This window comes from Hyperolius riggenbachi, chromosome 2 (genome assembly GCF_040937935.1).
Source record: "Hyperolius riggenbachi isolate aHypRig1 chromosome 2, aHypRig1.pri, whole genome shotgun sequence".
Classification (NCBI taxonomy): Eukaryota; Metazoa; Chordata; class Amphibia; order Anura; family Hyperoliidae; genus Hyperolius; species Hyperolius riggenbachi.
In genome coordinates this window covers 415062499-415086896 of record NC_090647.1, presented here as the reverse complement: position 1 = coordinate 415086896, position 24398 = coordinate 415062499, and the positions used below count along the sequence as shown (strand labels likewise).

The 24398-nt window shown below is 45.0% G+C and overlaps 1 protein-coding gene across 3 annotated transcripts in view; it reads right to left on the bottom strand.

Moving 5' to 3' along the window:
- BCOR (BCL6 corepressor) overlaps positions 1–24398 on the bottom strand; it is a 337930-nt gene that overhangs the window by 138726 nt on the left and 174806 nt on the right. For 2 of the 3 annotated variants that reach the window (XM_068269861.1, XM_068269862.1), the window contains one exon: positions 1625–1708. The gene's annotated coding sequence lies outside the window, so the exon portion shown is untranslated. Of the gene's footprint in view, positions 1–1624; positions 1709–21334; positions 21555–24398 lie in introns of those variants that run through there. The other variant, XM_068269863.1, reaches the window with a different exon arrangement.

The following is a 24398-nucleotide window of genomic DNA, read 5'->3' as shown; positions in this document are numbered from 1 at the left end:
GTGTTATAGTTACTGTTATTTATACTGCCTCTGCTGCTCTGAATCTGTCGATCAGTCTTTCTTAACATTTTATTTATTTGCCACAACGTAGATGAACTTCCTGGAGACATTACAAATGCCATGCTTGGTGATTTCACCACCAGCATCTTTGCATTATCAAACAGGGCCTGAAAGGGTTACACCACCGAAGGGAATCTGGGGATATATTTTGACCCGTTCTCTCTGCTCACTGCTTGGGGGGTCTGAAAGCTTGTGTGGAGAAGCCTGTGTGACCTATCAGCGGCACTTGCAGGAGAACAGGGGCTGTTTCTATTGGCTGCCTGCTCCTGCTAATCATGAAAACATTCACACAGAAGGCTTTGGAAGCCTGTAACGACAGGGGAGAACTTGAGATAAACACCGAATGTGTTAGCGAATGTGGGAACCTTGATGAATTAACATTTGTTGAGCACATGTCGGTAATTTATCTCATTGCTGTGTCATTTCAGCTTCTCATTCGGTAACAGCTTTGATGAATTAACATTTTCTAAAGTGCTTCGTTAAGTCAGCTGTTTTCAGCATTACCGAATGCGGTAATGCTTGATGAATTGAAGCCTAAGTCTATGGGTAGTAGTACTTGTGTAGTCCCCATGCCTGCAACTGACCTCCACACAACATGTGTTGCGAAACAGTCCTCTCGCTCATAGCAAATTAGAGGCTCAAACCCACTAGTAGCATTTTCTAAGGGCTAGTGATTTGAAAAGCTCTTGCTAAAGCAATGCTATGGGTGATTTTTATAAAATCACATCGCTCAAGTAGGATCACATCCATCGCATTGCTGATGTAAGCGGAAGTGAAGGCAGAGAGGCTACGGCAACATGCAGGGACCACCCACCGGCTGTTAACGCTGCGGATTTACCGATGTTCAGCGCGATAATCACTCGGTAAACCGCAGCAGCCCACACTCCCCGCATATCCCCACATTAGAGAGCCAGGGTAGGGAGGCAGAGGAGGACGGGGGGCGGGCGGAAACACTGCATGGAGGGTCGCGGCAGCCTCGGAGGACATACACTGTGCATTACCATCCTGCAGGCCACACACAAGCTTTAGACAGACGGGGCAGCCGCGGTAACTTAATTTTAAGGGTGGGGGGACAAATGGTGCCAGGCAAAAATTGCAGCATTTGGACCATAAGACGCAGGCACTTTTTCCCCCCATGTTTGGAGGAGAAAAAGTGCGTCTTATGGTCCGAAAAATACAGTATATTTACATAGATCTGTACATCAGTCTTGAAAGCGGGACAAATGAGAAAGAAAGAGGGACAGGGGGATTTGGTTCCCAAAGATTGACCGTCCCTCTGAACAGGGGCAGTTGGGAGCTATGCCCAATGCTGCCAGGCCTTCCCCTAATCTGTCAGTCAGCATGATTGAGATCTGGGGATGGGTGAAGACAATTATTCAGAGCAGCAGGTCCCAGGGTGCATATTAACAGCATCCCCATTAAGAGGAAAATTCAGCAGCTTCTAATTTGTAAACAGTCCCATTTTTTAATTGGATCAGTTCTTTTAATTTTATAGACAGCAAGTGGAACATTCCTTAAAGGTCACAAGTGAATTAAGGATCGTCGTAAATGTTTTTGTACTTACAAATAGCTGTGCTTAAAACCTTGTAGTGGCTTTTCGTCCAGCGAACTTGTTCTGGTTCAGGGGCATCAATATCATACAAGATCCCTGCAAGAGAAAATAAATAATGGCAATTAAACATCTATTTATCACCTTCACAATCTTGATGCTGATCACTGAGCAAGAGAGGCAGTGTTTTACTAGGCGAGATATGAAGATGGGATTCTAGTGAGGATTAGCAGCCGAGCAGCTTCATTCTCTGAGTGACAATTTTCCTATATTGGCGATTTCCTGATTGCTGCGCTCTTTGAATGGGAAGTGCTCCTACACTGACCAGGGTTCTCCCTAAAATTCTTTTCCAGCCGGGTGGCATGAAAATGTAGCTGGGTGGCATGAAAAAGTAGCCGGGTGGGGCGAGATGAAAGAATTCTGGACCAGCGCTTCTCTGCACAACTCTGCTTACAGCATAGAAGGAGGTGAGCTGATAGCAGCCGGGTGGTCACCAAAACTAGCCGATGAAGCACCTGGCTAAAAGAGCCTGGGGAGAACACTGCAGACATGCCTGCTGCTCACAACACACACATGTGGAAGGAGCAGGTATGTACAGCAGACGGGAACAGCTGTGGCACCGCCTGTTCATTCAGGACTATTGTTGATCCCTGCAACCTGGCAAGACTACAAATCATACATCCTCGCCCCCAGCGTCCGCACCCATGTTCACCTCCAACCATGGTGACTCCCACAGTGTATAGACTCATCTGCCATGGGTCATCTAACAAGTGTGGCCATCATGATATTCTACATCTAGGACATGGAAGGCCTCAACAACACCTTATCTGGAGCATCTGGTGGACTTCTCTATTGGAGATGGAATAGGTAGTTGGTGCACCAACTACCCCCCGCCCTTCCCGGGGCTGCTCCCCTATAGCTATGCATCTGCACATGGCATGTCTCAGATCCATAGTTAATGGCAAGGTGCATTAGACCACAAGGGAAAAGGAAAAGTCCATGAGTACCAGACTCTTGACCTATGTGGATTTAAAACCCTCCAGAGATGGAGCTGTCCTGACTGTATTGTAACAAGTTACAACATTTTAGGAGCAGCGTGACAAAAAGCTCTGGTTTTAAAGGTTTTGAGGTGAACTATTTTGGGATGACCAGATTGTTGAATGCTATTTTGTTAATCTGGTAGGAGTGGTGCAGCTGCAGCAAATCCTTCAGACGGTCAGCCTAAATTGGGCAGGGGTTTGAAAGAAAGTAGTACAATCTTGAAGAGGATTCTCAACTTTATGAGTAACTAGTGGCGAGCAAAGAATGTGCTACATGGCAATGGTTTTGGTCTATTTGGTAATACCCTGGCAGTGACGTGTACTAACTGCATGTGCTGCAGGTCCTTATTTGGTGTTATGTGATGAAAGCATGAACTAAGATTGGCAGATCTTTTGGGGGTATGAGAAGTTTAATTTTTCAAATGTCTTTCTTTAGTGAAAGCAGAAATATTTCACACCAGCAAAGATTTGATTTCTGAAGCAGAGATTTAATTCTCCATCAGTTATTAAACCCAAACTTTCCCCCTGAGCTCTACAAATCAGAGCTACTTGCAGTCAATAGTGCTTATGGACACATTTTGTTCCCAGGCACTGACCTCCAGTCACAAAAATACCAAAAGGAACAGCTCTTTCTGAAGAGTCTTCTTTGATGTACTGAGAGAAGATAACAAAAGGGGAAGCTTCTAGGTGATAGCTGTGCTGATTGTATGCAGCACGATTATAGTGTCTCACATACACAGCTCCTAATGAATAGGATAAGACATATAATGTATAAGCGACGTTTTTTTTTACACCTGCATGGGAGCGGCCATCTTGCTGATCATTATGTAAAAGAAAGGAAAAATACAATCGAGAGCCCCCCAGTAGTGTATTATTGATGATAAAGGAGTACCAAGGTAGCAGCAAATAGAAATATACTCACAAGTACGGGTAGCCGGGTTCAGGCAACCACTTAAAGCACTTATGGGGATATTAGGCCTGTCCCCACTCAGGCTAAAAAGTTGCTCTCTGTAGAAGGAAAAAAGAGGTGTTCACCCATCCACCAGGTGGATAACAATAATTGCAATGGAAACAGAGGCGCCAGCATAGTAAAAATTGATCATAGGTAAAAACAGATAAAAGTTGGGGAGCAAGGGTGGCCTTACCTCCCCAAAACCAAACACAACCACTATGTATGGTTAAAACAAGATTTAATTTGTACTCCAGAATAAATGCAACGCGTTTCGCGGGTCTCTAGCCCGCTTCCTCGGGCAATAATACAGGTAGGAGTAACTCAAGAAGTTGTGTAGCCAAGTCCACCCTTGCCCCCCAACTTTTATCTGTTCTTAAAGAGTAACTGTTAGCCCCCAAAGTGAAATTTAAATCTCTACAGCAATGTTTTATTTAGTATTAAAGTGATCCAAAAAGCCAATGCAGAACTTAAAAAGCAATATAATTTTGTTACTATGTAGCCTTTTGCCCAAGCTAATGACGCAAAGCCACATATCTGATACTGATGAGCATGCAGAGCATGCCTATGTCTGCCCGACCCCCCTCTCCCCCCCAGGACCAGGTGCCGATCTATTCGCACCACAAACAGCTGACCGCTCTGACAGGGAGAGAGAGCGGCAGCACTTCCAGCGCAGCCACGCAGAGCAGCCGCCGCCGAGTCACATGTGAGAAATGTGAGAGAGATGCACGGTGGCGGCTGCTCTGCCGTGGCTGTGCTGGAAGTGCTGCCGCTCTCTCTCCCTGTCAGAGCGGTCAGCTGTTTGTGGTGCGAATAGATCGGCACCTGGTCCTGGGGAGGAGAGGGGGGAGAGGGGGAGACATAGGCATGCTCTGCATGCTCATCAGTATCAGATATGCGGCTTTGTGTCATTAGCTTAGGCAAAAGGCTACATAGTAACAAAATTATATTGATTTTTAAGTTCTGCATTGGCTTTTTAGATCACTTTAATACTAAATAAAACATTGCTGTAGAGATTTAAATTTCAGTTTGGGGGCTAACAGTTACTGATCAATTTTTACTCTGCTGGCGTCTCTGTTTCCATTGCAAATCTTGCTGATCATGTCAGCACTTTGCTTAAAACAGGGAGAATTCACTGAAAATTTAGCCAGCTCTACCCTGACATCACCTCAGCCTGTAAGCAGAAGGATTGAATGTCCCCTCCCATGTCCCCTCCACATTACTGTATAACCCAAGATATTTTATCTCTGTACATCAAACAACATAGCAGATAGTGTTTTGTAGTGTGCGCCATAAGACCCCCTAGACAGCTGTAGCGTGTACCACTGATCGGCTTATTAAACACCCAAAGAAAAAAGTAGCTCTTTAAGCACCACACTGGACCAAAGTGTAGAAGTCAATCAAAAATCATCTTTATTATAACATCATAAGGATCATAAAATCATTTAAAAACAAGACCATGGGTCTGGGGTCCCCAAAAATGATTGAAAGGTACACTAGCACTGATAGTAAATGGCAAAAATAGCACTGCAGTGCATGGTGCAAATACAAAAAAATAAAAAATAAATCTCTCCTAAGTGCCCAACAATAATGAACAACATGCAAAATCAATATTACATCTATGTTCCAAAATGTATAAATAGAATAGGTACATTAGATGATAAACAATAAAGTGCAAGTAATATAAATACCAAGGATGGCATACAATGCAAAGTGACAACGTGCAACAAGAAAAAATGATGAGTAGAATACTCTGTGCAAAAACCGCAGTGTAATGAATACCTAATACAGTATATAGAGAAAAAATGTGCAAATTGGCAAAGAGGAACAAGTTGGTAATGAAGGGTTCGAAGGATACTCACATAGATGAGGCACAAGAGAGAGAGGAGGGGACCCCAGGCGAATGGAACGCCTTAGTGCACCTCGCGGGAAAACCGCCCGCTTCTGAGGAGCCTCCTCAGAAGCGGGCGGTTTTCCCGCGAGGTGCACTAAGGTGTATTGTTTATCATCTAATGTACCTATTATATTTATACATTTTGGAACATAGATGTAATATTGATTTTGCATGTTGTTCATTATTGTTGGGCACTTAGGAGAGATTTTTTTGTATTTGCACCATGCACTGCAGTGCTATTTTTGCCATTTACTATCAGTGCTAGAGTACCTTTCAATCATTTTTGGGGACCCCAGACCCATGGTCTTGTTTTTAAATGATTTTATGATCCTTATGATGTTATAATAAAGATGATTTTTGATTGACTTCTACACTTTGGTCCAGTGTGGTGCTTGAAGAGCTACTTTTTTCTTTGGGTGTTTAATGTGACTTTTTAGCTCATAGCACGCCTAGACCCCATGTATCGTTACTATTATCATTACTTTTTTAGTGGTGCTTGTTTCCGTTTTTTGATGTAACCACTGATCGGCTTATTCACAAGCTACACAACGAGGAGTCACGACTAGTGACCATTACAAAGGTATCAGTAACAGACATTTTCAGAATATCATCGCAGGATCTAATGCAGGCCATTGCTTTTGATATTAGGCTATTTGTTTTCCGCTGGCCACACTGGAAAATGAATGGGCCCATTAAGGTTTCTGGAAATACACTTTAACCACTTTATCCACCACTACAGTATATCTACGTTCTCTGTGACTTCATCTAAGCCATGAGGACGTAGATCTATGTCTTGTAGCTGAAGCACAGCTGTGCGCGATTGGGCTTGCTTCTGTGCACACCTCCGGCACTAACTGCTGAAAGGGAATATGTTCCCTGAGCAAATGAGTGATTTTTACCATTAAAAATACTTTTAGTTTCTCAGGTCATAGTAAAAAATACACACTGTCTTTATCTACAGTAGTGCTTTTTATTTTTAAAGGAAAGATCAGGCACTGTTGAAAAAAAGAAAAAAAAAAAAAAAAAAAAAAAAGAGCTTTATTCACCTGAGGCTTTCTCCAGCCCCTTGCAGCTGACTGTACCATGCTGACCATTCCACTTTCCGCCGCCGTCCCGGGCTTCCCGCACGGTGCAGAGGGCAACTTCGAGGTTGTCCTTACTGCGCCTGCGTGAACCGCCGCTGTCAATCAAGCCCACGTTGTACGCAGCTTACTGCAAAGATGCAGAACTAGTGCGCCTGCGCAGTAAGCCGCGTACAACGTGGGTTTGTTTGACAGCGGCAGTTCACACAGGTGCAGTAAGGACGACCTCAAAGTTGGCCTCTGCACAGTGCGGGAAGCCCAGGACAGTGGCGGAGAGCGGAGCGGTCAGCGTGGGACAGTCGCTTGCAAGGGGTTGGAGAAAGTCCCAGCTTTTTTTTTTTTTTTTTTTTTTACATTTGCCTGATGATGCCTTTAACCAGTTGCCGACTGCTCCACGCCCATTGGCGTGAGCAGTGCGGCAGCCCCAGGACCACTCCACGCCCGTTGGCGTGATCGGCCGTCTATGGGGCTAGCAGGCGATCGTGCACACTCTGCGCGCGCATCTCCTGCTCGGGGGTGGAGCTCCGCCCCGCCTTCAGTCTCCGAGCGCCAGCTAATTACTTTGTACAGCGCTGCGATCCGACACGGCTGTCCCCCTGGGACACAGGAAAGCGATCCGTTGTGATAGGTTGAAGCTGAAACACTGGGGGGGGGGGGGGGGGGCGAATCAGACCCCACCAACAGAGAGCTCTGTTGGTGGGGAGAAAAGGAGGGGGGTGGGGTGGAATCACTTGTGTGCTGAGTTGTACTGCCCCGCAGCTTGGCCTTAAAACTGCAGTGGCCTATCTAACTAAAAATGGCCTGGTCACTAGGGAGGGTTAACACTGCGGTCCTCAAGTGGTTAAACTGGAATCTGTAAAACTAAGAAATTAAGTGTTTTTTCTATTTGTTTCATCTTTTATGCATTAAAATGCATAGAAAACAAAATTGTTCAAGGGAAAAATGCCATACAATGAAAGCCTAGTTTGTCTTGAAAAAAACCCCAATAGATTTAATTTAGGAGGCATAAGTAGGGATAAAGTTATTGCTGATTAAACAGAGGCATAGCTAAAATGTCAAAACTGCTCTGGTCCATAAGGGGGAAACAAGGTCTGGATGTGAAGTGGTTAAGGGATGTGTGAACATTTAGACAAATGTCTCCCAATCCCAATCTCCCAATCTGGAATTGTGCAGCAATACAGTGGCTCAACTGTGCTCTGGGATGGAGTCTGCATAGGATATTTGTGATGCACCAGGCTGTATTTCTCTAGATGGTCGCTACTGTATTCTCCTGCATGGAGGTTGCCTAACTTCTCTCCCCTTCCTCCATCTTCAAAAATAAAAGTAACGTGTATATTCGGATAACTGAAGATGGTTCTTATAATGTACTTAGCATCACAATATTATATTTCTATAGAGCATACATGTCAAACTCCGGGCCTCAGAGCAGGGCTGTGGAGTCGGAGTTGGAGTCGAGGAGTTGGAACAATTTTGGGCACCCGGAGTCGTTTATTTCAGGGCTGTGGAGTCGGAGTCGTGGAGTCGGAGTCGTGGAGTCGGGCAATTTTGGGTGCCTGGAGTCGGAGTCAGAAAAAAATGCACCGACTCCGACTCCTAATGAATTTGTAACTGTAATTAAAATCGAAAATATGATAAAATGTTCTATTTCTCAGATAATAGTCATTAAAAATATTGTATATATATACAGTAATAGCTGTGCTTAGTTCACAAAAATGAAATAAACCAATCAAAATGAGTTACTTGTGCTGCTTCAATAAAGCAGTCCCCGTATTTTTAAGGTCAGATATACATATCTGATTGTGACTGTATATATGATGTGTACACAGGAATCTCTTATATATACTAAATAACATCTATGCTGTAAGAATAAAGCCTGATGTGTAGCTGTGTCACTAATAGAGATGGTCAACGAGATGGAAATAATTCTGCATTTATGCTGATTTATGCAAATGTATGCACTCCCTTTGCTGATGAAATCAAATAATTTGATATGTTGTTAAAATTTGGTTTGGTGACTACAAATTAAAGGGTAACTGAGACGGATGAAAAATAAAGTTTTATACATACCTGGGGCTTCCTCCAGCCCCCTTCAGGCTAATCAGTCCCTTGCTGTCCTCCACCACTCGGATCTTCTGCTATGAGTCCTGGTAATTCAGCCAGTCAGCGCTGTCCGGCCGCATGCCGCTCCCACAGCCAGGAAGATTCTGCACCTTCGCAATAGTGCTGCACAGGTGTAGTATGCTCCTGGCGTCGGAGTGTGTGCATGCGCACTAGGCCCGACTGGCCCAAGTACCTGGACTCATAGCAGAAGATCCAGGTGGTGGTGGAGGACAACGAGGGACTGATTATCCTGGAGGAAGCCCCAGGTATGTATAAAACTTTAATTTCATCTATCTCAGGTTTACTTTGTTACACAGTAGTACTATACTCTACATATGCACTCCCCACAAAGCTGCAGGGAATCCACTGAGAATGCTGTGCACATTGAACACAGAGGTGTTGTCTGTTTACAATCTCCTCATTCCCCTGCAGAGTACCTGCACATCATTCTTACATGTACCCACACTTACATTGCCTAGGGCCTGATAGATGTTCTTTGTTCCGGTTTGTACCTTTTACAAGTACTCTTACCAAGGACTAGTTTTAGTCTAAAGGGAATAAATATAGTAGTCTACATATCCTTCTCACTTCAGTTGTCTTGTAAAATTCCTAAGCGTTGGCAGTTAAGAGACGAATTTCATGTTACATACTTTTAATCAACAAAATTGTAATATGCAAATTAGAGGAGTCGGAGTCGAGGAGTCGGAGGAATCCTAAACTGAGGAGTCGGAGTCGGTGGATTTTTGGACCGACTCCACAGCCCTGGTTTATTTCATAAACTGAGGAGTCGGATAATTTTTGTACAAAATCCACAGCCCTGCTAAGTATTAGAGTAAGGAGTCGGAGTCGAGGAGTCAGAGCCATTTTGGGTACCCGGAGTCGGAGTCGAGTTTTCATAAACTGAGGAGTTGGAAGAATGTTGTGCCAACTCCACAGCCCTGCCTCAGAGCCATTAAATTTGGCCCCCAAGTAGTTTCCTGACTTTGCATTAGGTTTGGCCCACTCTAGACCACAAGGGAAGCTATACTGGAGGTGTTACTGAAGGTGGAGCCCTAGAACACCAGGGTAACCGTATGGGAGAGAGCACTAAACACTAGGTAACTGTATAGGGGAGGGAGGACCACTAGACTCCGGGGAACTGTATAGTTATTGGAAGGGAGCCATTAGACACCAGGAAACTGTATAAGGGAGGAAGGTGGCCAGTAGACATTGAGGTTGGCCCGCGATGAGGTCTCAGTTATCAATTTCGGCCCACTTTGTTTTTGAGTTTGACACCCCTGCCATAGAGGTATTGCAATGCATGAACTGAATAGCATAAAGCCTTCTACGGGTGAGAATAGAACATGCCTGCCCAACACATGATGGCATAAAACTGTGAAAATTGTGGTCATGTCATATGACTTTGCCCTTTCTATGGGGGCCACAGACTAAATTGATTTTTTTGTATATATTGTTACTCAGCGTGGAACTGTAAAACTACTGAAATATACAATGCCCATTGCGGGAAGAATTAGAAGGTGCTGACGCATAATTTAAGCACAGCAAACATATTGGCAGTGCTGAATCCTTGATACCGGGGTCAAACAGTCAGGTCACCTTAGGGTTAATGTGAGCATTATGTAATGCAGGTCACACAAGGACAATTGTAGAAAGATCCCAATAAAGTATCAATCTTTTTTTTGCAGCAGCAGCTTAAAAACTAATCATTCCCAAACCCAACTAAACAAGGTTTTCAAGATTTTTTTAGATCTTGAGAAATTTTCACTCTTACAAATCTCTCAAGTATTTTCATTAAATTATCAATTGTTTATCTGCAAGGAGAAAAATAACACTCAACTTCTTATCAGTACAATCAGTTCAGATGTAGAAAATAAGTCTGGCCTATATATGCCATTCCATGTGTGGCCCATAAGTGTCAGGGTCCGGTCACATGACTAGAGTTATAGCTAAGGCAGATACACTGGCTCAGTCACATTTAAAAGATTTAAAGCCCTAGGTTAAAGACTAAGGGGACTTTCACAGTATGCATGTTGCATTATGCATCCTGAAACATAGGATCGCAATGCAACAGTGTTGAATTGTTGAAAAGTGGCACTGGGCAATATCAGTGTGGTGCAATCCATATAGTGAAGCAAAAATATTCGGCCCCCTTGAAGTTTTCCACATTTTGTCACATCACTGCCACAAACATGCATCAATTTTATTGGAATTCCACGTGCAAGACCAATACAAAGTGGTGTACATGTGAGAAGTGGATCGAAAATCATACATCATTCCAAACATTTTTTACAAATAAATAACTGCAAAGTGGGGTGTGTGTAATTATTCGGCCTCCTGAGTCAATACTTTGTAGAACCACCTTTTGCTGCAATTACAGCTGCCAGTCTTTTAGGGTATGTCTCTACCAGCTTTGCACATCTAGAGACTGAAATCCTTGCCCATTCTTCTTTGCAAAACAGCTCCAGCTCAGTCAGATTAGATGGACAGTGTTTGTGAACAGCAGTTTTCAGATCTTGCCACAGATTCTCGATGGGATTTAGATCTGGACTTTGACTGGGCCATTCTAACACATAGATATGTTTTGTTTTAAACCATTCCATTGTTGCCCTGGCTTTATATTTAGGGTCATTGTCCTGCTGGAAGGTGAACCTCCGCCCCAGTCTCATGTCTTTTGCAGACTCCAAGAGGTTTTCTTTCAAGTTTGCCCTGTATTTGGCTCCATCCATCTTCCCATCAACTGTGACCAACTTCCCTGTCCCTGCTGAAGAGATGCACCCCCCGAGCATGATGCTGCCAACACATTTGACAGTGGGGATGGTGTGTTCAGAGTGATGTGCAGTGTTAGTTTTCTGCCACACATAGCGTTTTGCATTTTGGCCAAAAAGTTCCATTTTGGTCTTATCTGACCAGAGCACCTTCTTCCACATGGTTGCTGTGTCCCCCACATGGTTTGTGGCAAACTGCAATTGGGACTTCTTATGCTTTCTGTTAACAATGCCTTTCTTCTTGCCACTCTTCCATAAAGGCCAACTTCGTACAGTGCATGACTAATAGTTGTCCTATGGACAGAGTCACCCACCTGAGCTGCAGATCTCTGCAGCTCGCCCAGAGTCACCATGGGTCTCTTGACTGCATTTCTGATCGGCGCTCTCCTTGTGCGGCCTGTGAGTTTAGGTGGATGGCCTTGTCTTGGAAGGTGTACATTTGTGCCATACTCCTTACATTTCTGAATGATCGCTTGAACAGTGCTCCGTGGGATGTTCAAGGCTTTGGAAATCTTTTTGTAGCCTAAGCCTGCTTTAAATTTCTCAATAACTTGATCCCTGACCTGTCTTGTGTGTTCATTGGACTTCACGGTGTTGTTGCTCCCAATATTCTCTTAGACAACCCCTGAGGCCCTCACAGAGCAGCTGTATTTGTATTGACATTAGATTACACACAGGTAAACTCTATTTAGTCATTAGCACTCATCAGGCAATGTCTATAGGTAACTGACTGCACTCAGATCAAAGGGGGCCGAATAATTATGCACACACCACTTTGCAGTTATTTATAAAAATGTTTGGAATCATGTATGATTATCGTTCCACTTCTCATGTGTACACCACTTTGTGTTGGTCTTTCATGTGGAATTCCAATAAAATTGATTCAGGTTTGTGGCAGTAATATGACAAAATGTGGAAAACTTCAAGGGGGCCGAATACTTTTGCAACCCACTGTAGAACACAACACACAGTTTGACTTTTCCCCTCTGTTGCCATGCGATCCGGTTTTCCCAGGATGTGCAACATAGCACCCCAGCGTGCAAGAAGCCTTTGGGTGTGCTGACACTTTGCGTATTGCATCACAAATTAATACTGCACATGAGTTTACTGGCCATGTAGTTGTATGGGCATGTACACATCCCCGCATTGTAACAGATTGTGTTACTCTGGATAAAGTGTGTGAATATGTGCATATTGCAGAAACAATGAGCAGGCTTTAAAACAGTGTGTTACAGCATGCACACCAGTATAACATATATGTTATGCAACACACAGTGTGAACCAAGCCTGAGGGCTCAGACACACTATAAGCTCTTTTCTGAGCGGTTTTTAGCAATCAGCACTTTGAGAGCTTTTTAAAAATCGCTCCCATTGACTTACATTAAAATCGCAGTAAAATCATGATTGTGGTAAAAAAAAAAAAGGATCGCAATAAAATTGTGCGATTTTACTGCGATTTCAATGTAAGTCAATGGGAGCGTTTAAGAAAAAAAAACTCTCAGAAAGCGCGGATTTCAGAAAGCCTTAAGTCTATGTATTAATATTTTGCTAGTCCTGTGTAGGCTCTCTATGCCACAGCATAGTTTCAGCTGTGTATAGGCATAACAAGTACCGGGTGACACAAAATGGTAACATTTCAACACTCTGCTTAGTAAACTATTAAGATGGTGTACTGTATTTAAACGTGTCTGGCTTTAAAGCTGAACACACACACAGGAAAAGCATTGGGAGACACCGCTCCACCCTACCTCAGACACTGGATGTGCTGGGCACAAGCCAAATTTTCGGCAAGTGGACTACAACAGGAAAATCCACAACACACAACACATACTCTTTGGTAAAACTGATAAAATGGCTAATGGGCTTCAGACATAGCATCCTTAATCATAGCCTGAAAACATACACGACTTGTTTTATGCAGTAAACAACAGTGCCGATTGCTTTTTCCTGCAAATGCCATGGTCTTCATTAAACTGGCTGCATTGCCACCGCATATGTGTGGTAAAATGCACTAAAACATGTAGTACAAGTGGAGACATAGCAACAGAAAGGCCAGAAACCGTTCCCAATGGATATCATGAATGTAGAGTATAAACTGATTCACCACACGTTAAAAGCTCTGTACACACGCTAGGCTAAACCTTCAGAAAACAAACGATTTCTGGCTATTAGCGATCAGCGAAACGACGTCGGCTCACATTTTTATTCAGCCATGGCACAACAGCAGCCTCCTGATAGGATCATTACTGGAAGCACAAAAAAGAAGACCCAGAAGTGTGTCACATCTATATGCATCAGCTAGTACTAGTTGAGATGATGTTACCCACACTAAGGGATACTTAAAGTGGACCCAAATTAAAAATACAAGATTTCAGAAATAAAATCTATTTTCTAAATTATAATAATAAATAGCAGCCTTTTTTCAGCTGCATGATGACAAATATAAAATATTTTACATTTATTGGAGGAACCCCTCCCTTCCTTTCAAATTGCTGGAATTTTTCCGGCAAACTGGTGGAGTAGATGGTGTCTGGAAATGGAGGAATTGCTAATGGCTGCCCCAGTATAACCCTAGCTATGAAAAGAGAAGGGTGAAAAGCATGCACTGAAATGATCATAGGTTTGAAGGAGTGTTTATTTATCTTTGTATGTGTCAGAGTGGTGCAACTAAATATTTTTAATTAAAAAAATGTTTGGTTTGGGTCCGCTTAAAAGGACCACTATAGTGAAAAATTGCAAAATTTTAAATACATACATACATATACAAATAAGAAGTAGGTTTCTTCCAGAGTAAAATGAGGACTAAATTACTTTTCTCTTATGTTCCTGTTGCTTACAGTAGGTAGTAGAAATCTGACAGAACCGACAGGTTTTTACTGGTCCATCTCTACATGAGGATTCTCAGCATGGCCTTTATTCTTTATAAAGACATTCCCTGAAAATCATTTATACAAAGATGCTGGCCAGCCTCCCTGCTCACTGCACACTTTTTTGGCAGTTGGACTGAGCAACTGCCATTCCCTAAGGCTGCTTTCACAGTAAGACGTTACAGGCGCACGTTAGTGCAGCCTGTAACGCAGCCCACCGCACAGCAATGAAAAATCAATGGGCTGTTCACAGTGCCCACGTTGAGTTACATTGTAACGCAGCACGTTCAAACAAAGTGCTGCATGCTGTGCGTCATACGTGGCTAAGCCGCGTTAGACTGTTTGCACATGCTCAGTAATGTTGGAGGAGGAGGTCATCCCTCCTCCTCCGCGGCCAGCCACAAGGCTAATATTCACTGCACTCAGTGACGTGCAGTGTTTACTTCCTGGAGTGGCCGCTCTGTGTGGCGAGTGGCCGGCGGGACCACGTGATGCGGATCACGCGGTCTCCGCATCGCATGGCACAAAAAAGGCGAACCAAGAGCTGCATAACGCGGCTCTTGGTAGCGTCCTCCTACAACACCAGCAGGCGTTGCGTTAGGGGCACGTTATGCGACCTATAACGTCCCCTAAAACGCAACGTCCTGGTGGGAAAGAAGCCTAAGTGCTTTTGAAAGTAAATAAAAACCTGAGAATACACCATGAGGAGAGGGACTAGTCCAAAACCTGTCGGTTCTGTCATATTTTTACTACCTACTGACAGCAACATAGGAGAAAAGTAATTTACGGGTCATTTTACTCTGGAAGAAACATACATCTTATTTGTATGTTTTTACATGTATTTATAATTTTTTGATTTTCGTGATAGTGGTCCTTTAAAGTGTACCTCAGATGGTACACTGGCCCTTATTTATACTTAACTGGGGCTTCCTCCAGCCACATGAGCATTGTGGCTTCCCTCGCCATCCTCTTCGGCCCCTCCTTTCTGACGCTACGGCTCCCAGTAATCCGGTTAGTCGCCGCCAATCACAAACTAACCACTTCAGGCCCACAGGCTTTCTGTGCAGTACTACCACACAGAATGCTCCAGGCGCGGGTGCGTGACAAGGGATGTGCACGTGGCCGAGCCGTGCATGCACAGTAGCCCACGACTGCCCAGCAGAACGGAGGGGCTGAAGAGAATGCCGAGGGAGGTCACGGTGCTCATGGGGCTTCAGTACCATCTCAGGTTCACTTTAACCAGCAGCATCTTTCATGAAAAAGAATGTTTTAATGAAGAAAAACAGTGGCCTATTGTACCCTAACCAGAAATCATAAGGCTCCTTTCACACAGTCCATTTCCTTGCATTGCAACGGACAATATCATCACATCACAACCCAATGATATTCCTATGGGGTTTCCACTTCAAGTGAGGTGCAGTGGGTTCAAAAGCAGTAATGCACAGCATGTTGTATGTTAACTGAGTAACATGTGCGTTTACAATGACAGTGAAACATACTTTAATTGTATTGTATACTTCCTTATATACAGTATAAACCAACAATCGAAGAAAGAATCGCACACCACTATGGAGGTGCTGGACCAGTGTAGACTTGCAAAAAAAATTGGAAAGGTCCGCACACTCTGATGAACCAACGTCCAGGTTTATTCAAACAATGTGACAAGTCCACTCCATATACCGACGACTCGTTTCGGGGCCCCGCGGGGTCCCCTTTGTCAAGGTAAAACAGTACAGAATGGTTATATACAGTATAATCTCATAATAAACTCTGATATAGTAAACTACCATTCCAGGTCCCAGCCAATTTCCATTATAAATCTATGGTAGCAACACCTGGTATAGTAAACTCTCATATAACAAAACTTATGTTATAGTAAACATGTTTTTTTGGCCCCCTACGTGATGCTGACTCTGTATACAGTACAGTGGATGAGGAATAATGTGAACAGAAACAAAAGAGAGTGCAGTTTTACCTCCTCCACTTTGCAATCACCAATAAAAGTATCGTCACAGTCACCCCACAGGATTGTATGCACTCCCAGGTATCTGTTCCCGTTAGCGATGACACTCCTTGTAGCGTCAAAGCAGGTTATTTCAGCCAAAGCAATGGTATGCTGCGCGCCCCGCGTAGCGGTAATTCCTGGCTCTGGCGGCTGCCAGACCCCGAATGACATCTTCCTACGAGTTGAATAGTATTTAACGCCGCCTCAGTTTATCGGCGACAAAACAATATGTAGTCTGCTAGCGTGTGGATTGCAGTACAGGCTACTTTCACTTGTAGTGCCGATCAGACCAGGCCTACTCGCTACAAAACTAAGGAAAGTGGAGAGGAGAGAAGTCCCACTCGCAGAGGTATCGGAGCCACTCGCATTACAGATGATTACTCGCTTACCATGATTGGCTGTGTTTTGAAGAGGGGCTTCATGATTGGTTCAAGTGTGAGCAGAAAGTTTTGCAGGAAACGCCTATAGCTACTAAGCACATTCTGGTAACAAGAACGTCCATTGATAATATCACCCATGAAGGCAACACAGACAAGGGTGTGGATGTAAAAGATAAGTCAAACTATGCTGTGTCTGAGCAGGACACGTGCTGCAAGTCCTGCCCACGAAGGTATTGGAGCAACTCACAGGAATCAAATGGTTGCCTCTATTCAGTGACATCTGCAATGTTTAATGAGCCCTGAATACTGTTAAGGCCCATACACACGTCCGATTTTTGCGAACGACGGGTCATCAAACCCACTCTTATCAAGCGAGCGACAGTCTGTACACACGCCCGATTTAGCGGGCGAACGACGGGTCGTTCAAACGACCCGTCGTTCGCAAAAAACGGACGTGTGTATGAGCCTTAACAGTGGTTTGTCCAGCCTGGCTATGCAGCCCTAATGTATACTTAACCTAGTAGTCCTCCAAATGTGCAAGTTCTTGTACTGTACCTCCAATAGGAGGACAGAGTTGGTCCTTTGCAGCAGAGAATGTAACAGGCTATGCTGGACCATTTTTAGGACAGTTTCTGTTATAGTACGCTTCTGATATAGTAAACCAGTTTTTCTGGTCCCTTGGAGTTTATTATAATGAGTTTATACTGTAGTCTTATCCCACATCGAACGCGCGGTGCAACTTTTCGGAAGCATAGTGACTGCAACACAATTTGCACAGTGTGAAAGTTTTGGAGTGATTTTACAGTGATTTGGGGTGAAATAGCCCATAGGATTTCAATGTCCAAATCCTTTTCAAAACACTTGAATGCAATGGTGATCAAAAAAGCTCTTTAAGGCCCTGTTCACATCTAAAATTGCAAAACGCTGGCGATTATCGCCGGTGTTTTGCGGGAGGGAATTTCCCACGATTAATGCGGAGAAATCACTGGACACGCGGTGGTTTTGACGCGATGCATGCTAATCGCGATCAAAAGCGCGAAATGAAAATCGCCGCCAAACCGCTGCATACAAAGAGAGTGAGAACACTGCCATTTGCTACAATGTGTAGCGTTTTTTACAAAACTGCTAGCGGTTTGCCCTGAGCGGGAATCGCACGTTTCCCGCTCAGGTGTGAATGGGCCCTCAGAGTGCTCTTGTTGTGAAACAACCCCAAGGCTCCTTTCCCACCATATGTGCTAATAGACCTATTGTTTTTAACACCTTGCTTTTACACCTTGCTCTGGTCCATCACATTACACACTGCTGCACGCCCCTCTTCAGACAGTGCACATCTGCCGATCAGGACTAAAGGTGGTCGTACACTGGTCGATTCGCCATCGGATCGACCGACAGATAGATCCCTCTCTGATCAAATCTGATCAGAGAGGGATCGTATGGCTGCCTTTACTGCAAACAGATTGTGAATCGATTTCAGCATGAAAACGATCACAATCTGTGGAGCTGACGCCTCCCCGCTATACATTACCTGCTCCAGCCGCCGCGAGTCCCCGCTGTCTTCTTCTCCGCTGGGTTCCGGGTTCTGGACCGGCTGGCTTCACTTACTTCTGTCCGGGGAAGTTTAAACAGTAGAGGGTGCTCTACTGTTTAAACTTCCTGCCGGGACAGGAAGGGAAGCCAGCCGGTCTGGAACCCGGAACCCAACGGAGAAGAAGACAGCGGGGACTCACGCCGGCCGGAGCAGGTAATGTATTGCGTCGGTCGTCGGACATTCAAACACCGCTATAGAAGCAATCCCAAACCCGCCGGCGATCGACGGGAACGATTGATTTCGGACAGAAATTGATCGTTTGGTCAGCGTTTGCGCAACAATTTCACAGCAGATTCGATCACAGTGATCGAATCTGCTGTATATCGGCGGGAAAATCGTTAGGTGTATGGGCCCCTTATAAATAGCAGCCGTACTGCACAGGGAAGATCGTGTGTTGCATTATGGTGTAATGCAACACACATGTGAACGATCCATAAGGGAGGGTTCATACTCTGTAAACCTTACACTCAGTTTTCCATAATGCAAATTGATGAATCAATGGTAAATGTAATTTTGCCTCTTTAAAACATAAGGTATTAGCAATAATTCAGCTGTAAGTTTGAAACTGTGGTTCCCCATGATGCATCACTCCCAAATATGCAAATCATCTCTTTGGGCCCTTTTCCACTTGGAGCGATTGCGCTGCTGAATCGCAAATCGCTATCGATTTTTAAATCGCTAGGGTTTGCAAAATAACAGGAATCTTGGTAGGTATTTTCCACTACGATTAAATTATTACCAAAGCGTGACTGCGCCTCAGAGCGATTTTTACCAAGATTTTGCAATGTAATGCATTGCAAATGCAAAATCGCAGTCGCATAAAAAAATTAGTAACTTGTGCAATGGCTAGCGTTTAGCAATTGCGATTTGTGGCGGAAAAGGTCCCTTTATACCCTTGAAAGCAAGGCTGCACATCCACAACCACTTGTGTACAGTGAGCCTGTAGCTAATACATTTTCCAAAGCCACACCAATCCAACATACATACAGCCTGCTTCGGACTTATTGGTCCTCATCAGAGCATGGTATGGATTGATACGGTTCTATGAGTGGCTCATGTTGGTTCAGAATAGATGCTTTTTTGGGGTTTGTGTTTAATTTGCAGAAACATTTCAGACAGCCCGCAGCATTTTTCATTGTATTTTCACACTGTGGTACTGTGGTGCTGTGGACAAACACAGACATATTTTCTCATACAAGCGTGATGTTCAAAAAAATGCTTACGAAAATACAAATGAGATTTCTGCACATACAAGTGTGGACCTACCCTAAAAAGATCAGCAATACAGCACCTGCCATCAGCCAGGATATGGGCAGTCTGCAGTTCTGCCACATGAACTTTCTGGGAGAGAACAATAAGGGCTCATTCACACTACAGAGCGCTTACGAACACGATTTTGTGCATGCGTTGCCATCACACAGAATACACATTGTGGTGCGCTAGAGCGCAGACATCCACAGGTGTACCCATCTGGAAACGTGTGCTTTGTGCGATAAAATGTTCCCAGAAGCGTTACATCATAACTCATGGGAACACACACCTGTAATGTGAATGGTGACATGAAAGACTTTCATGTTGCCATGTGGATTGTACACTATGTGAGTTGCGTCAAAACCGACAGCACAGAGTGAATGAACCTACTCAGAGCAACTCATAAGACAAGAGAAACATTGTTTACTATAAGGCAGGGTTCACACTTGGAGTTATCGCACACAGGTTTCCCATGGGGAAAAAACTTTCTATACATGCACTACTTTATCTCACACCTCGTGACTGTCAGCTGAACGCTGAAAACATCACATAATGCAAAATTGCCACCAGGAAACCGTGGGCACTTGCAAAATCAAGTGCGACTTTTGCCTAAAGATGCCCATACATCTAGCGATGTACGAGCAGATCAACCATGAGACAGATCTCTCTCTCTGATTGAATCTGTTGAGAAAGAGATCAGTTGCTTGCCCACACACACCGCAGACCGATTCCATCTATACGGAATTGGCCTGGAGATGACGCCTTGTAAAATGTCCCCCAGCGCCTGTGCTGTGTAAATTCAACTTCTTCTGTGTAAATTCAACAACTTCTGGCATCCCTGTTGTCACCCCAATTTCCCGTGAGCTCTGCACCACGTGGTGCATGATTTCACACACGTACACCTGTGCCACACGTGGTACACGCACTCAGTAACAAAGGCGACAGCAGATGAAACTGACAGTCGCACCAGCGGAACAGGTGAGAATTTACATAGCATGGGCACCGGAGACACACATCTTACAGGTGTGTGGGGGGGGGGGGGGGGGGGGGAGACAGCCACTGTAAGTCCATTGCATAATTCGGTTGTTACAATCTCGAACGCTGTTCTTTTGCCAGAGATTTTCCAGCATGTTCAAACGATGCATTCAACTGATTTGAGCCTGAAATCTATGGAATCATTGATCGGGCAGACATGTTGCAGCACCGATTTTCATCTGATTTGATAGAATTATCTAAACTGATATTTGATAGGGCAGGCCACAAAATCGCTATATATATGGCCATCTTAATGGTGGCCATACATGGTACAATTTTTTCATGCAACATTACCATTTCTCTGTAATATAAGGGAACTGCCTAAATTATCCTTTCAGTATATTCACTTAATTTACCCTTATACTACATAGAAATGGTAAGATTGTATGAAAAAATTGTACCATGTATGGCCACCATAAGACTTACTTGTGAGCAATATTCAAAGTAAAAAAAATATTATTTTATTTTTGCCATGTGCGACCTCAAATCTGCAGACAGTACAATGGTGTCTTGTCGCGTACCATCTGATGATCACATTGCCCTGCCTGGTGTACGCAGGACGGAGTATAATAGCACATTGAGCCGTCTGCAGGCCACAGTTCTGGTAGCAATAGGCTGCTGGCTGGCTGCGCGCACTACGTGCAGAGGGAGAGCGATCACAAGTGAAGTATGACCCGTGTCATAAGCGTCGCTTCCCGCTATGTGTCTGGGATTGGGGCTGGGAAGTCTTAACCCTCCTGCCTGTAACCTGTTGTGTGCAGGAACATACCGTATGCATCTGTCGCCTCCGTCACAGGAGCCCTCTTCCGCAGTCCGGAGCTGTTCAGGCTCTTCCGCACTCCCGACTACCCCGTTTCCATATACGCTGCCTGGTACACAGCGCTGAATGCTAACGCTTTGGCAGGCACATAAGGAAACCTTTGAGCTTCACGTCAGGCACTGGAAGCGTTAACGAACCTCGTCTGCTAGTTTACTTATCTGCTGACTCTAATCCCAGCACAACAACACGGAAACTAACCAGTGACTTCAATTCTCTTCACAGGAAATAAGCCAAGGCTAGGCAAACTTCACATATCCAAATACTGATCAACAGCTTAGCAACTGAGAACGACGACTGCTAGTGTGAGCATGCCAGCGCACGCTGCCAGCGCTCTGCATCGTCTTTTCCGAGCTATGCTAGGACAGCGTCACATGCATTGTTCTGAGGCCACACCACGTTGTTCTGGAGATTAACGGGGCTAAAAAAAATTCTACTGCTGGTATTTTGGGAGAGCTTAGAGAGTTGGAGCACTATAGAAATCGGTTGCCAGCATAAGGGCCCATTCACACTTGCAAATCGCAAAACGATACCGCTTTTGCTAGCGTTTTGATTTAGAGATTTTTGGTGATTAATGTGAAAAATCGCATTCACACTTGGGGCGATTTATCGCGATTAGCGCTTCTATAGCACCAGGGGTCTAGTCCTCGGAAAAGAAGTGAGTGGACTCGCTTGGAGAACTCCTGCGTGCCAAAAATGGGCGTGGTCAAGCACACTGTGGGCGTGGTCATGGGTGGGGCCAAATATACATGACCTTAGCAGTGATGTAAAAGGTCTGCCGAGGAAGTTTGAGCTCTGCCGTAGTGTATCCCCCAAAAATAGATGTAATCTGACAGCATTTCACCAAAAAGACACATAATCTGATAGAAGTTCCTCCAAAATACAGATAACATGGAAGTGGTTCCCCCAATATAGACAATGCGGCAGCAGCAGTTCCACCAACATACACATAATTTGGAAGCAGTTCCCCAAAATACGCGAAACCTGGCAGCGGATCACCCAAAATACACGTAACACCCAAAGGACATATAATCTGGCAGTAGTGGTCCCCCAAACATACACAATCTGGCAGCAGTTCCCCAAAATACACGTAATCTGGCAGCAGCCGTTCCCCTAACATACACATAATCTGGCAGCTGTTCCCCAAAATACATAACAGCGGTTCCACAAAAATGCAGATAATCTGACAGCAGTTCCCCCAAAATAGGTACCCCCAGGTAGCCAGGTCTATAGGTATCCACAGTATAAGTAGCCATGAGTATAGTAGTTCCCAGTATATGCAGCCAGGGGTATATGTCCCCAGTATATGTAGGCAGGGGTATATGTGCCCAGTATATGTAGCCAGGGGTATATGTGCCCAGTATATGTAGCCAGGGGTATATGTGCCCAGTATATGTAGCCAGGGGTATATATGCCCAGTATATGTAGGCAGGGGGTATATGTGCCCAGTATATGTAGACAGGGCGTATATGTGCCCAGTATATGTAGCTAGGGGTATATATGCCCAGTATATGTAGGCAGGGGTATATGTGCCCAGTATATGTAGCTAGGGGTATATATGCCCAGTGTATGTAGGCAGGGGTATATGTGCCCAGTATATGTAGGCAGGGGTATATGTGCCCAGTATATGTAGGCAGGGGTATATATGCCCAGTATATGTAGGCAGGGGTATATGTGCCCAGTATATGTAGGCAGGGGAATATGTGCCCAGTATATATAGGCAGGGGTATATGTGCCCAGGTAGCCAGGTGTGCCCCCAGCAGGAGGGGAGCAGAGCAGAGAAGGAGAGCTATGGGGACAGCGGGGATGGGCGGACATCTCCCCCCCCCCCTCACCTTCGTGCTCCCCTTCCTGCCTCTCCCCTTTCCGCGTTCCAGTCGCATGGGACGCTCCACTCCGTGTGCGGCTAGTCTGGTCTTCTAGCCGCACACAGAACGGAGCGTCCCATGCGACTGAAACGCGGAAAGTCTCTGCCCACTTTCGCCGCCAGGCCCGACACTTCAAAACACTGGAGGGGAGAGGCAGGAAGGGGAGAGGCAGGAAGGGAAGCCCGAAGGTGAGGGATGGGGGGGGGATGTCCACCCATCCCTGCTGTCCCCATAGCTCTCCTTCTCTGCTCTGCTCTCCTCCACACAAGCCAGGGTGAACGGCGTCCACGCTGAAGAAAAAGTGGGTGGACGCCATTCACCCGCGTCCACACAGGACTCGACCCCTGCATAGCACTAAACACGATCACTAGGAAATCGCCTGAAAATGGTGCAGGATACAAATTTGCGTTTGCCGATTTGCGTTAATCGCCGGCAATTAACGCAAATTGCCCAAGTGAGAACGGGCCCATAAGGTATTATTGCACTAGCACTTTAAAAAGCGCTAGTGCTTGAGCGTTTTGCCAAAATCGTCGGCAAAACGCCCAAATGTGAACGGGGCCTAACACTGCTTAACTGAACTAAATGCTAGTAAAAACACTGCAGCGCCAGTCAGTGCCTGCCAACGTCTAGATGCACGGCAATGCCATCAATACCTGCGTTTCCCAATGCTCTGCTTGAAGCTGAAGCCAAGTACAGTTTTGACTTCCTATAGGCCTGGTTCACACTCAGATATGCATTGCAATTTTGCGGTGATCACTCCAAAAATGCTTCACACGGTGCATTTGCAATTTATACTAACCGCAACCGCTGCAGTGAGAATTGTCCAGTAGGAATATATTGTACACATTTCTTTCTGATCGTCAGCGATCAGCAAAGTGCTGAAATGCTGCAGAAAATGCCTCAGTGTGATTGGGGCCCTAAATCTGAACTGTAAGCAAAAGGCTTTCCTAGGGGGTACTCACCTCGGGAGAGGAAAGCCCCCATCCTCCTATCTTAAGCAGGGACCCCTGAGACGCAGCCTCCTCGCGCATACGTGCTAGCTCTGTCCCACTCAGGCTCTGGCAGAAATAACCAAGCCCAATAGAGTCTGTGCTACTGTGCAGGCACAGACAGCTCATGCCTGTGCCAGGCACAGACAGCTCACAACT